The 13,471-nt window shown below is 35.7% G+C and overlaps 1 pseudogene; it reads right to left on the bottom strand.

Moving 5' to 3' along the window:
• Window positions 1-652: 652 nt before the first annotated feature.
• Window positions 653-8,233, bottom strand: LOC107063018 (bZIP transcription factor 17-like; annotated as a pseudogene).
• Between the last annotated feature and the right edge of the window lie 5,238 nt (window positions 8,234-13,471).

Here is a 13,471-nt window from a genome sequence, read left to right as displayed (position 1 = left end):
ACATTTCCTCAATCCAAGAGAAGAGAGAAGTAGAGTTTAAGGACTTGAGACACGTAATCTACGTGGGAATTTTCTACTATATTGTTGTTGAGTTGCTCACTATGGTCATGGTCAAGCTGGAAAAAAACACACAACTAAAGAAAACATATCACAACTTAAGAAAATACCTCAATTTTTATCTATGGTCATGTGTTCTCTTCTTTTATCCTTTCTTTTCTCTTTCTGCTAGGTGTGTAGTTGTATAATAATTCTACACTTAATTGCTTAATTTACCGATGTTCAAAGCTTTGATTTTCCCAGGTAAGATGTCATATCATTTAGGAGAAAGTCAAATGTTTTCGAGTTATTTGCTAATGAAAGGAATTTCCAACTACAATTGTCCTTTTTGAGTAAATATAGAGCGCAAAAACATAATACATATAACTTAAAGGATTGTTCGCTTTCTTCTTTCGATAATTAAAGAGAGATAGTATTATTATTGCATAAACATATGACACATAAAGAAGACAACCATCACGCCCCATCAGTTAATGAGGACTATTAGTAGATCTTATTGCATCTACAACATTGTTTTTCGATGATGCTTCGGCTACATGAACACTATCAATAAATAGAAGCATGCAAGAATATGTGACATATTTGACACTATCAATCAGCACAACAATGAATATCTAATAGCCGGATCGAAATTCGAACCCATGATTCCATCACCATCACGATCCCCATCAACTAGAACATATACTACCAAGGAAGAAAGTGACTTATTCCTGCTAACATTCTCTCGCTTTCCATTTGTTCCATTTTGTTCTTCAAAAATGTCATGAGAGGGTCTGGAAAGGGAAACTGGAGGACCATTGAAGATCCTTCTATTTTGATGGAGACGCGTTCCATTCTGCCTTTCTTTCATAGATATATCTCTAGCATTGGTAACAAGAACTATGGACTGTGGAGCAGAAGATGACGCATCAAACTCGAACACTTCTTGTCACGCTCAGAGCCTACAACCTGGACGTGGCCGGCAGTCGAGAACCATTGTTGGCCCCAAGCGAACCCTTGGCCTGGCTTACTTACTCATCGGAAGACTTTACTCAAGATAAGTACTTTTAAAATAAGTAAACTAAACTACTCAAAATATAACTTAGAATGTATTATAATAACATTCACTGCCAAAGCGGCAACTCAAGTCTCAACTTAACTGAAAAGGAAAAGTCATGAACCAACATAACTAACTCTGTCTATGAAGCCTCTAAACAACTGGGATGGACATCGGGACAAGACCCATGACATCCTAATGAACTAAAATACTGAAAGCAATAAAAAGGATCCTCCAGAAAGCTAGGAGCCTCACCAACTAACTCTGAGTGCTCAACTGGATCAACGAGGCGCTGGATGCTAATCCTAGTTACCTACGTCTGCATCATAATAAGATGCAGGCCAACTGGCATCACTACATTGAATGTACGAGTATGCGAGTTGGAATGCTAAACATAACTTAAGCTTGAAAAGAATCTGAAAGAACACTTGCCTTGGATTTACTCGAATCCTAAATAACTTAACTCAATATAAAGTAATTAAAACACATGCAATATATAGAAAGCTTTTAAAACAGTAGAAAACAACTTAGTTCGTTAAAGAAAATGCAATAGCACACTCAAAATTTACTCATATAATAAAGTAATATAGTTTTTGTGGGAATTTCTCTAACCGACAACCACCACTATGAGCCTAAGTGGTGATACAACGTCTTGCCCACGCTACCAGAATTGTCCTATACTTTGCCGTAATATAGAACGCTTAACTAAGTGGATCCAGTAGTCTATCCTAAAAGCATCTTAAGGATTCATCTAAAAAGTATGATCATTTACTACCCATGGCTATATGGTTTATGGAGACGTGCGTTATCTAAACTCAAGCTCGTCCCTATATCGGTGCTCAATACTACTCCCAAAATATACTTTAGCTCATATGTTTGTAAAAACAAAACTCTTTATTTGGTTTGAGATAATTACTCAAAAACTTAGCTTAAAATCTCTCTTGGAAATCTCAGTTTCCTTTCTTGCTAAAATGTGAAAACATTTTAACTCTTTGGAATACTTAATTCCCGAATCATCTTTGAAGAATGAACTTTATTCGTACTCTTTACTGAAAACTAGATCAAACACTCTTTTGGAAATCTCAGTTTCCTTTCTTGTTTAAATGTGAAAACATTTACTTTTTGGGAATACATAGTCCGATATACTCTTTTGACGAAATACACTTCAAACTTTACTCTTTACTCAACTCAAAACTCAAGTCCTAAAACAATGTTAAAACATTTGTAAAAGTCTTTTGGAAAACTTTATGAACTTCTCTTAACTTGACTCTTGACTTGACTTTTTTCTTATCTTGACTTGACTCTTAACTTTCCTTGAATTGAATTATCGATTCAAGGATTGTGATTTGTGATAGGAAAGATCTCATGATGTTTAGGAATGATTTTAGATAGCTAAACATGATAAAATATAGAGAAAATCACTGTCTGAGGATGGTCCGCGACGCGGAGGTGTATTTAAATTTTGGTCTCGAAAATACTTTTGAGGCAGAACAGTCTGTGACCGCTCCGCGACGCGAAAACAATTTTGTCAAATCTGAGGAACAGGTCTGCGACGCGGACCTGCTACCAGTTCTTTGTCTGACCCCTTCCTTTTTCGTTTTCCAGCCCCAATTCGCCTAAACTCGACTACTATCCTCAAGTTCTCTTTAGATTCAGATACCTAGTATGTATACATACGAATCCAACTCAAACAACTCAAGGAAACAACATTTTAACCTCAAGGAACTCCTCAATCTCAACCTAACTCAAGAACGAAGGTCAATATCAAGAACAACATTCAAGATTCATCAACTTTCAAATTTCTAGAATAATCTTCGCTAAAATAAACGTGATTGGCGCATGGGTGAATGAACCCAATGCTATGAAAGACTCACATACCTCTTTAGGGATCAACCCTTGTCGAAATCCACAAGCTAAACCTTCCGGAACGACGAACGTTGCTCTTTCTCCTCTTTTCTCCTCTTGAGTTCTTTCTCCAAAAACCCTAGTATAAATCTCCCATTGCCTAAACTGAACCAATTCAATTTTGACCCTTAATTAATTCACCAAATATGAATTAAAATAATAGGGTATGGAAAAGACCTAAACACCCTTTAAAAATCAGTAGTGGAGTCATCACCCCTGAGTGGCTCCTACCACACTTAGCATATGCAGGAGTCTTAGTACCTCCTTGTGCCTTACTACTTTGCGAATGCGCAGGTCTAGCTTTGAAGTTCTGAAAATTCTGACTATTGTACTCACATTTGTTCCTTGGTGCAGGTGCACTAGCAGATGATGAAGCAAATCCTTTCTGCTTATGATGGAAAGAAGACCAGTTCGCATTACTCTTTTGCTGCCCGGATTCATTTCCTGATGTCTTAACCCTCTTACTCTCAAACTCTTCTCTATCCTTCAACTGGTTCTTCTCAACTTATTGCACATGGATCATCAGCCTTTCAATGCCCATGTCACCTATTAGCATGGCTGCCTTACTTTCCTTATCTGATATACGAGGCAACCCAACAACGAATAAACTCATCATATTCCTCATGTCAGCAACCATTTATTTGCTTCTCTTAGCTCACGAGAAAGAAATGCCCTATGAAAGCACTCTCAAAACAGTCCAACTCACAATTGGCTATGCGCAAGCACGAGTTAGAAAGAAACTTTTTAGAGACAAAACTCTAACGCACCAAATGAGTGTGAAAGAAGTGAGAAATTTTCCTAAGTGTTGCATCCTCCTAATTATAGATGTGGTACGCTTCACACCGATAACTAGGACTCTACAGACACGGCTTCATAGAGTACCTAGGACTCTTGAACTCTGTGCTCTGATACCAAGTTTGTCACTCCCCGAGCCTACATCCTAGACGTGGCTGGTACTCGAGAACCATTATTGGCCCCAAGCGAACCCTTGGCCTGGCTTACTTACTCAGCGGAAAACTTTACTCAAGATAAATACTTTTAAAACAAGTAAACTGAACTGCTCAAAATATAACTTAAAATGTATTATAATAACATTCACTGCCAAAGTGGCAACTCAAGTCTCAACTTAACTTAAAAGGAAAAGTAAAGACTCATGAACCAACATCACTAACTCTGTCTATGAAGACATCTAAACAACTTAGCTAGACGTCGGGACAAGACCCCGACATCCTAATGAACTAAAATACTGAAAGCAATAAAAAGGATCCTCCGAAAAGCTAAGAGGCTCACCAACTGACTCTGAGTACTCAACTGGATCAACGAGGCGCTAGATGCTGATCCTAGTTACCTGCGTCTGCATCATATTAAGATGCAGGATAACTGGCATCAGTACATTGACTGTACGAGTATGCGAGTTGGAATGCTAAACATAACTTAAGCTTGAAACTAATCTGAAAGAAACACTTACCTTGGCTTTACTTAACTCCTGAATAACTTAACTCAATATAAAACAATGAAAACACATGCAATATATAGAAAGCTTTTAAAACAGTAGAAAACAACTTAGTTCGTTAAATAAAATGCAATAATAAATTCAACTTTACTCATATAATAAAGTAATATAGTTTCTGTGGGAGTTTCTCTAACCGACAACCACCACTATGAGCCTAAGTGGTGATACATCGTCTTGCCCACGCTGCCAAAACGGTGCTATACTTTGCCGTCATATAGAACGCTTAACTAAGTGGATCCACTAGTCTATGCTAAAAGAATCTTAAGAAGTCATCTAAAAAGTATGATCCTTTACTAGCCATGATGGCTACATGGTTTATGGAGACGTGTTATCTGAACTCAAGCTTGTCCCCATATCGGTGCTCAATACTACTCCAAAAATATACTTTAGCTCATATGTTTGTAAAAACAAAACTCTTTCTTTGGTTTGAGATAATTACTCAAAAACTTAGCTTAAAAGCTCTCTTGGAAATCTCAGTTTCCTTTCTTGCTCAAATGTGAAAACATTTTAACTCTTGGGAATACTTAGTTCCTGAATAATCTTTGAAGAATGAACTTTATTCTTACTCTTTTCTGAAAACTAACTCACAGACTCTTTTGGAAATCTCAGTTTCCTTTCTTGTTTAAATGTGATAACATTTACTCTTGGGGAATACATAGTCTTGATATACTCTTTTGACGAAATGCACTTCAAACTTTAGTCTTTACTAAACTCAAAACTCAAGTCTTAAAACAAAGTTAAGACATTTGTAACAAAGTTCTGGAAAACTTTATAAACTGCTCTTAACTTGACTCATGACTTCTCTTGACTTGACTCCTAACTTCTCTTGACTTGACTCTTAGCTTTCCATGAATTGAATTATGGATTCAAGAATTGTGATTTGTGATAGGAAAGATCTCATGATGTTTAGGAATGATTTTAGATAGCTAAACATGAGAAAATATCAAAAAATCACTATTTGAGGATGGGTCGCGACACGGAGGTGTACTTAAATTTTGGTCGCGAAAATACTTTTGAGGCAGAACGGTCCGTGACCGCTCCACGACGCAATTTTTTTTTTCAAATCTGAGGAACATGTCCGCGACGCGGACCTGTTACCTGTTCCTTGTCCGACTTTTTCCTTTTTCGTTTTCCAGCCCCAATTCGCCTAAACTCGAATACTATTCTCAAGTTCTCTTTAGATTCAGATACCCAGTATGTATAAACACGAATCTAACTCAAACAACTCAAGGAAACAACATTTTAACCTCAAGGAACACCTCAATCTCAACCTAACTCAATAACGAAGGTCAATTTCAAGAACAACATTCAAGATTCATCAACTTTCAACTTTCTAGAACAAACTTCACTAAAATAAACGTGATTGGTGCATGGGTTAATGAACCAAATGCTATGAAAGACTCACATACCTCTTTAGGGATCAACCCTTGTCGAAATCCATAAGCTAAACCTTCAAGAACGACGAACGTTGATCTTTTTCCTCTTTTCTCCTCTTGCGTTCTTTCTCCCAAAACCCTAGCGCAAATCTCCAATTGCCTAAACTGAACCAATTCAGTTTTGACCCTTGATTAATTCACCAAAAACGAATTAAAATAATAGGCTATGGAAATGACCAAAACACCCTTTAAAAATCAGTATTGGACATTTCCTTATTTGAACAACCCAACTGCTAAAGGGTATATCTCACTCATACAAACTCGGAATCATGCAAAATCGGTGGCATGGGAAAGATTATTCCAAGATCTTTCCAACCATACCTGGAAGTACACCTAACTCATCATGATCTAGGAGTTATGTCCGTTTGAAATTGACTAAGAACTCAAACTTAACTTAACTTGCCAGATTTCTATTATTTCCAAAAATCACTCTTTCTAGTTCTTTCAATTTGCGAGATGTTACACTTCTGTACACATGTCTGAACTCAACAAAGGCCCTGCTCAAATGAACACAAATAATGAATTAAAATACTGGAAAGAAGAAGGCTTCTCCAAACCACAAATTTTCTTAGAACATATACTATGATGAGGATACAATGATGTAAGATATAGAATTAAGGGACTCAAAGCAATTCAAAATACCTACATTCTCAAAGCAAACACTTGAAGAGTAACTAGATCTGTTGAAAGTTGTTTTGGGTATAATAGCTAGAGGAATTCATTTCTATCAAGAATAGAAGATTTGAACTAATAAAAAATGGAAAAAGAAAAGAAAACCATGAATTTAAATGATATGAAGTCCTTAAAATGCCCAATAATATCACAAAGATAAGAATTGATAGTTAGTCTAGATAAAACAACACTTACCAACAACACCTTCAAGGTACCACTGTTCCATAGTTGCCTTTACATTCTTTTTCTCCTCAGATCCAAGAACCCTTTCTCCCACTGCAGTACTTCGATAAAGGCGAGGATGGATTCCTGGGATAGACGGGGATAAATCTCTAGGAACTGTGAGGCCTGGCTCTCTATTTTTCTTATCAGCACTTCCATAAGATGCAATGGCTTTCTCACTTGCCAATACAGACTTAATAATCAAGCTCCCGTCAATCTCAACAAGTTTATCATTTCTTGGGACATACAAAGAGGCTGCTAGAGGATCACTACCATTGCCCACATGAACAAACTCATCTACAACCTTATTGCTATTTTGCTGATTGCTTTCACCTTGACCTCCATGTCCACAATGCAAGCTATCATCTTTTCCTCCGTATTTCCCAAAATAACCAGTCCCACTCACATGCCCGTCAATAGTCAAAACTCTTCCATGATGTTTTTCATTAAATCCACTCACAAAAGACTCTCCACTCATAAATGGTTCCCGCACACCTCCATATCTCACTTTCAATAAAGGATCCAACCCACTAAAGAGAAGAATGAAGAAAAACACACCAAGGAAGCTAACACTAGCAACCTTCTTTGTTTTCACCTCACTCTTCTTTTTCTCCACATTCTTGCTACTTTTTGGTGCTGGTGCTAGTGCCTGTGATTTCAACTTTGGAATCGTAACCAATGGCACTTGAGATCCTTGTCACTTCATCATATAAGGTGGTGTATATGACATCCATGGAGGAGGATAGGGATAAATCCCAGTGGGTGCCGGCACTTGAGGAGGTACACCAGTACCTCCAAGTTGTGTCTTTAGAGTTGCATGTTCCGCCATTTCATAGGATAACTTTGCATTCAAGTGTTGAATTGTTGAATGAAGTATTCTAAATTTATCCTCTAACTCCTCAACATAATGCTTTTTTTCTTTTCCTTGACAAATGAGCACTTTCCCTGTTCCTAATTTTTCTAGCCATTTTTTTTTCCTCATCATTATTAACATTATCACTCAAGGAAAATAGAGTGAATTTTTGGTGTTTTCTTACATTATTCGAATCTTCACTTCTCTTTTTCAACAAATAGCTATAGTTACTTATATTAGAATTGACACCTTCTCTAAATTTCTAAATTTAGAGAAAAATGTACTGGTTTGTTTGAACCCGAAGCGTCCCCAAGACAATATTCCGAGGTCGATTTGATTGTTCCAGCAACATCATCAAAACTCCCAATCAGTTGACTCTTAGGTTGACCAAAGCTATTTGGGTTCATCTGAATCGATTCTAAACCCGACTCCGACCCGAAACAGTCTGGCAGACAACTAGGGTTTTGAAACGCATCATCATTGCTATGGTTTGGAAAAATATCATTGAATGATTCATCAAGAACGATGTCATCGATCATATGTAGGGGAAAATAAGTACGGTCAAGGGGTGGAACTACAGGACCGTCGAACTCCCCGATGAAGTTCGCTTCTTTCGTCTATGGTGGATCGGCCATATCAAGATTTTTTAGCAATTAATCAGAGACTTAGAGAGAGACAGGGTAGGAATAGAGATAAACTAAGAGTTAATTTTCTTTTATAGTTTTATTTTTGTATATTGTTCAGATTGATCAACTTGATTTTGTAGATATCATATCTAAGAAATAAAAATTCAGATTCTTGAAGTTTTGAAAATAAATTTGTAAGATTGTTTCATTATTTGGTAGTGTTTATTTTACCAATAAGATCATGTATGAATACAATAATACTCTCTTAAATGATTAAACCTTAGAAAAAATTGTTAGTTTTCATTAAAGTAAAGGGTGTAAATATTTGATCCAAGAATATTTGATTCTATTTATTTTCTCTATGCCTCTTTCTTTCACACTTAGAAGGTCATAATATAGAGTTCAATGACTAGTATATCTTTTAAAAATGAATCTTTCGAGTTAAGGATGTATGCCTATTTGAGTGATTTTAAATCAAGAGCACTAGTCTAACAAATAAGCAAGAAATGCAGGATCATAATGGTCCCATATGAGATGTGAAAGCAATTTCTGACTTAAAGACTACTAGTTGAAGTAGAGACGACTCTAACATTCGACCAGAGAGGTCAGTGCTGGGAAAGCAAAGAATGAAATGTCTGTTCTAAATAAGAAGGTTTCTTGATTATTCTTTTCAGGAGCAAGAAATAAGGACTTTGTAGATCATGAGAATGCATGTTCTGATGCTTGCACGGGCTCATTTCCAACAATCCAACAAAGTGAGTTTCACAGAACATCAAAATTTTGTAACTTTCTAGTGGATTGGTGATCTTTATTCACCCAAATTTAACGCACAATTAATTGATAAACTGATATCTTTGAAATGTGAAATTACATATAAATAGAATTGATATTTTATCTGAAATACAATTATGACTAAGTTTTTTTTACTTGTTTTCTTACTAACATATAAACTCCTACATTAATTGTATAAATAAAAAAAATCTCTTAATTGTCATGGAAAATTCTATAAATAAAACATGAATGTCTTTTGACTGACTCAATAAAGAATACTTGAATGGAATAGAAGATTTTATAGATCATGCATTTTCTGAAAAATAGGATGGACAAAAAATTTCATGTCCTTATTTATAATTTATGCTTATCGATCAAGTAAAACAATTATATATTGTGGTTAATGGTGTATGACATCATATGATAATTGATTTTGTCATGAATAGTCTCTAAAATGATCTAATAATACTCAAGAAAATAAAAATAAGCAGTCAACTTTGAGGGGTGGTGATATGAAAGGAATGATATGTTGTTCAACCCATATTGCTAAGATACATGGAACAATAACTTAACAAATTTTAAAGAATATTTTAAAAACTAGAAACTTAAAACCAGTAAAGAAAATAGAATCTGAAATAGATTAGAAATATTATACATAATAGTTTTCTCAAAGAAGAAATCGAGTCCACTGAATGCACAGTGTGTCCTTAAGGAAATTATTCCCTCAAGTACCCGAGGTTAATGGAATATATCCTTCCAAGATAGAACGATCTTACTCACCAGTGTATCGGTACTAATGACTCGATTGGTCATTTTGGAAAGTTTTATAAACTAACTGATTTATCCCTTTGGATATTGACCCCGAGTTGTTTCTAATTGAATTTTGAGATTTGGTTTTGAACTTTGGTTATAAGTTGTGATTTGTAAGTTTTGAATTTAAAAGGCTAAAGTTGTTAAAAAGTGATTTTTGGTGTCTTCGGAGTTTTGAGTGCCAGTATGAAATTTCATTGATTCCATCCATCCTAGAATGTGGAATCTGGTCTATGAGAGTTGTCGATTTCAGATTCATAGTCTGTTTGAGGATTTGAGGACATCTGTTGGAAAATTGTGGAAACTTAGCTTTGGCCTGATTTTGGTCAACATTTGGGGCTCGGATGCTCGGATCAAAATTCAAAGAGTTCTGTTGGTTTCGGGTGATGATTTCATGTCTAGGTGAGATGTTGGTTAATTTTTCAGGGGTCCCGATCTTCTTTTTTCCTTTTTAGGTATTATGTTAGTTTTTTGTGACTTTCATGAATGTCGAGTCAAGGAGACCTAAGATTCATACTTGACGGTTCCATTGAGTCTGGAATGCCGAGTATAGTAAACTTACATATATGGTTTGTGTGCAGATATTTCCGAACTAATACTGAGGGTCCTTTCGATGATTTTTTTATTGGCTGATGTTTCCGGTTCTACAGTCCTCACGTTTGCGGAAGTGAAGGCCGGCTCGCAAAAGATAGAATGGCTATTTGGGTGGGGTGATCTTATGTGGAGCAGTGCTCACTTTAGCGGGGTTCGATTAAGCAGACCAGTGCTTGCTTTAGCGATGATCGCTTAAGCAGAGCCAGCTTCGCAAAAGCGAGACCCCTAATTTTTGTATGGTTCGTTTTGTGACATCAGAGAGGAGTTTTGGTCTAAATTTTTTGGGTCTAAGCCAGATTTTCCATTTTTGAGCTTGGCAAAACCTCCGGAGGCAATTTTGAAGAGATTTCTTGTGCTAAATCTTTTGAGGTAAAATTATGTAGTATAGGAATTATAAGTATAGGAAAATACCCTTAAAATAACGGTCAGATTGATCCTACAGTTATGACCTACTATCCGTACTAGTCAATTGTAGACCAAATACTGGAGCCCATAAACATCATCCAAATTTGGCGAGACCTTTTTATGGCCTGTATGGCTTTCTCTAGTCCGTAGAACTCAACTTTAACTCCAAAATTTCACCATGTCTGGAACACATCTACGGACCTTTCTACGGTCCGTGAAAACTCCTACGGTTCGTCCTTCTTATCCATAGGTCAACTTCAGAAACTTCATTTTCCAAAAACACAACTCGAGGTCTACGACTCCCTTCCTATGGCCCGTAGGTTGGACTCGTAGAACATGCATTTTTATTTTATTTTTTTACTTTCCAACTTCCGAGGTGTTTGAATACAACACAAAGGCATAACCTATTCAACATCGGTCTAAAAGAGTCCAAAGTTCCCAAACTTAATAAATCATGATACACACCATCATAAGACAAAATAATGGAAGAACTCATTTGAAATAAGCCTTTACCATTTGGAAACATTCCTATCATTTTAAGATGTGATAAAAAATAAGTTCAACCCCTAACTTGGGCATTTCAAGTCAAATATTCTAGAATAATCATCTCAAACCCCTCTTTCGGTAATCTCATGAATCACATGTTCTCCATGCAAATAGTAATATCACATAAGGCCCCAACATGGGCTAAGCATTACACACAAGCCTCCCACACGGGCAAAACAATACAAATAAGCCTTAACACGGGTGAAACAATAAAGTATACAATTTCAAACATCTCTATGCCATGCCACTATTCCATACCATAGTCTAGTTTATAAGAATAATCAATTACCCAACCAGTCTAGAAGAAGGATAAGCCAAACCTACCTCGTAAGTCGAAACATCACCCGAACCACTCTACCGAAGCTTTTCTTCTATCAAACAATCTTTGAAATGATCCTCAACTATCAAGAATATAAAGGAATAAAAAAGAAGAAATTAGGATTTAAGTTTAAAATAGTCCGAAAAACTCTACGAAATCGGGAAGGATAAAATCATAATTTTATTTGAAAAACATATTATACAAGTAAAAAGGGATTTGGGGTTGAATAACCCATTAAAATCTAGCAAAAAAATGAGTTCCATATCAAGAAATACCAATTTTTCCAACTTAGGGAAAAACTCCAAAACCCACATGTAAAATGTTTTTAAAAATGAGAAATTTTGTAAAAACTTTGCAAGAATCAGTTTACCCGCAATACAAGGACCTTAAATCCTGAAAATCAATGAAAACTCATTCAAAATTGACTTTTAAATAAACAATTTTTCATTTCTCTACTTTGGGATTTCAAATCTCTACTAGTGAATAAAAATCATGATATATGAAAGAGATATTCTTGGGAAAAGAGTAAAAATAGGGTTAGAAATACGTACCCAATGATTATGAAAGAGAAAAACCTCAAAAATCACCTCAGGCCTTTCTAGATCCCAAAATGTCAAAAATATGAAATGGGTTCTAATAGTTATTTAACTCAGCGATTTCATTGCTAAAACCCATTTTCCATCACTAAAAGACTATTTTTATGTTGCTAAAAGCGTGCACTGTCAACCTTTAAAACTTTTTTTGACCCACGAAACTCATCCGGAACTCTAAAATCATGAATCAATAATGCAAATTCATGAAAAAACATGTTTTGGATCCACTGGAATCATCCGATTTCAAAAAAAAGATTGTTATGACCAAAGTACCCCCTCAAAACCCACTTAGGTAAAAAATTCAACTTTTTAGATAAATAAACTACAACCTAAGTATCAAGACTCTAACCGACCACTATACTAGATCCAACTCGACAGTTCGGACTCAATGAAACTAATAGAATCATCATCCAACGCAAAAATCATGAAATGATGACCAAAGTCAACCATTTCAATATAACTCAACTAAAAAGGCTCAAATCTACCAAAACCTTACTTGATTGCATTAGACACTACAGCAACCATTTCCACAGCACATAATAAGCAAGAAATTCTTAGGGGAAGAAAAAAGGTCACTTCACGCATAAAAGTAATTTCTTAAGAAATAGGACATTACAAAGTATCGGAATAGAATTTTGTCAATTCCATTAGCTCTAGAATGTAGACTTTCGTCGAAGAATGTTGTTATTTTTAGTTTCAAAGTATTTAGATTTAAGCTATTTAGTTGGAAGTTTAAGTGTATTTTGACCAAGAGTTGACTTTGATCAGCATTAAGAATATGGACCCTCAGATAAGATTTCCAATTATTTTGTTGAATTCAGATGGTGATTTTAGACCTAGGTGAGGTCTTGGTTGATATTTCAGAGGTTCCGAGGGTAGGTTAGTAGTTTTGAGTTAAAGTTAGTTTATTGCGCCTTTAACAGGTTTTTGGTCATGGAGACCTCAAATCCATTTTACATAGTTCCATGTAATTTGAAACATTGCGTTTAGTTGGGTATCATATATGGTTTGTATGCACGGTAATCCCAACAAATCTCAAGTGCCCTTTGGGTGAATATTTCTATGTCTTGATTATTCTTGTGTTTTGGTGATGGCATCTCCTTCGCGTTCACA

The sequence above is a fragment of the Solanum tuberosum genome, unplaced genomic scaffold (assembly GCF_000226075.1).
Source record: "Solanum tuberosum cultivar DM 1-3 516 R44 unplaced genomic scaffold, SolTub_3.0 scf00013, whole genome shotgun sequence".
Lineage (NCBI taxonomy): Eukaryota > Viridiplantae > Streptophyta > Magnoliopsida > Solanales > Solanaceae > Solanum > Solanum tuberosum.
This window is presented reverse-complemented; position numbering and strand designations above follow the sequence as displayed.